This window comes from Lepidothrix coronata, unplaced genomic scaffold (assembly GCF_001604755.1).
Source record: "Lepidothrix coronata isolate B3197 unplaced genomic scaffold, Lepidothrix_coronata-1.0 Scaffold137, whole genome shotgun sequence".
NCBI classification, from domain to species: domain Eukaryota; kingdom Metazoa; phylum Chordata; class Aves; order Passeriformes; family Pipridae; genus Lepidothrix; species Lepidothrix coronata.
The window spans coordinates 827,203-829,214 of NW_016690317.1; the positions used below are offsets into that span (position 1 = coordinate 827,203).

At 45.1% G+C, this 2,012-nt stretch overlaps 1 protein-coding gene and 1 long non-coding RNA gene across 2 annotated transcripts in view; both read left to right on the top strand.

The window, feature by feature from the left end:
• Positions 1 to 1,882, top strand: part of LOC108503422 — a 3,710-nt gene extending 1,828 nt beyond the window's left edge. Inside the window, exons 2-3 of the long non-coding RNA XR_001876824.1 lie at positions 239 to 328; positions 1,821 to 1,882. This is a non-coding gene — a long non-coding RNA (uncharacterized LOC108503422). The remainder of the gene's footprint in view (positions 1 to 238; positions 329 to 1,820) is intronic.
• The window catches only part of LRRTM4 (leucine rich repeat transmembrane neuronal 4), a 205,850-nt gene that overhangs the window by 113,230 nt on the left and 90,608 nt on the right, over positions 1 to 2,012 (top strand). The gene's annotated exons all lie outside the window — the stretch shown is intronic.

Here is a 2,012-nt window from a genome sequence, read left to right on the forward strand (position 1 = left end):
CAGATTTGAAGTATTCTAAAATCATTTTATGTCTCCAGATAAGCTTTTCTGAATATTCTGATCAAATACACGTTTATATATATATATATATATATATATATTTCATAGCTGATTGGAGGCTTTTCTTTTGAAGAGAGAGTACCTCGAGCAAACTGAGAGGTTTTTTCTTCGCAGTGACTGAAAAGTTAATTTGAAATTTTGAAATTTAAGTGGAAATTCCTTTCTCTTTTCGTAGCAGACGATTTGTTTTGAAGTGAAAAAGGAACATCCCAGATGGGAATTCGGCCCTGCTGATTATGCCTTATCCTGCCCCGTTTCCCAGGCCAAGGTAACAGGAAATCTTTGGATGATTTAGGAACTTGGTCCCTCCTGCAAGTCCCTCCATATGTAGATTTTCCCTTGGCTAATCCGTTTGCTGGGGGGAGGCAATATTTAAACGAGCAGAAAATCATTAGATGATTTACAGGACGGTGAAACCCCACGATGAGGCTCCTTTTTGGAGTAGAAAATGATTTAATTATTCTCTGCTGTTCGAAACATTCGTCTTGGTAAAAATTAAAGTGATTGTGTCAGGCAGAAAATTGGGCTCCATGTTAATATTTGCTGTAAATGAACAAATGGCAGAGCCTTGGTTGGGTTCTTTGCTGGGCTGAAGAAGTGAAATACATTCCGAGGGGTTTTTAATGCACAGTAGTTTTTCAAAGCTAATAAGGGAATTCTCCAAGCCTGCTTGTGCTTTAGGTTTTAATTTAAGGAAAGCTGGATCTTCGTCTAGTGGAATTATTCTCTCTCTCCTCCCCCAGAGCTGGAATTCTTGTTGTCAGGGTTTGCATCTGGGTCAGGGAAGTGTTGCCAAGGTGTTTTATCCCACTGGGCGGGTGCCTCTGTGTCCTGTCATCTCTTTTCTGTGGGACCTGGGCACTGCAGTGGATTTTTCCTGCGTGTTTTCCTGGGATTTTGTGGTACTTGGTACCACCAGTGGATGGAAGCGGGGTGGGGGGGATGAGCTTCCAGCTGCCTGCGCTGCTCTAATCTCAGAATTCCAGGTAATCCATGGGAATGTTCAGTGTCTGACCCCAGCCTGAGTCACTCTGGAATGTGGCAAATCCAGGGCAGAGGGGGAGGGAGGAGGGCAGGGAAGGCAAACTGGATTAGTGTGTGTGTGTTCCCATATGGCTGCCAGACCCTGGGCTGGAATCCCCTTAAGGTGATCCGACTGCTCCGGCAGCAAAGGGATGGGGATTAAACGGGTTTCTGCTCCCTTTGACCTCGGTCCTTTGGAAAATAATGTAATATAATATGAAGAAATGGAGTCGTGCTGCAGGACAATCTGCTAACCTCAGGTGTTCAGGGTCAATCTAATGGTGCTGGAAGGAAAAGGTGGAGAAAAGCCCTTCCCCCGGTGAAGGGAGGGAAATCCCAACCTTTGGATGTCACAAGGCAGCATTCCCAGTTTTCCACTGGGAACCTGAATTGCAACCTCAGCACGTGGCAGTGGAGATTCCTGTTTTCCTGCCCCAGCCCTGGGAGTGTCCAAGGCCGGGCTGGAGCAACCTGGGCCAGAGGAAGGTGTCCCTGGATGGGCTCTGAGGTCCTTCCAGCCCAAACCCCTCTGGGATTCCACGATTCCAAACAGAATTTTGGGGCAATCCCAGCCTAGTTGGGGACTGGGATCTGAGGGATCATTTCCACTCAGGGGCGAAGAACAGACTCAGAACCACCTGACAGTGTTGGTGGCAACTCCAGTTGTTGATGTTTCAAACCTTCAGTCACAGTAACTCGGGGTTTTTTACTCAGGGGGAGTTTTTGCTTAATTGCAGGTCTGAGACACCAGGCAGGGAGGAATGAATTAATTAACTTTCACCAACAAAGGGATTTACCCAGCATGTCTCACCTGTTCTTCACATTCCTTGTGTTCTGCACAGGCAAAGGGCTGCTTTTCCCCTTTATATATTTATATATTTATATATTTATATATTTATATATTTATATATTTATATATTTATATATTT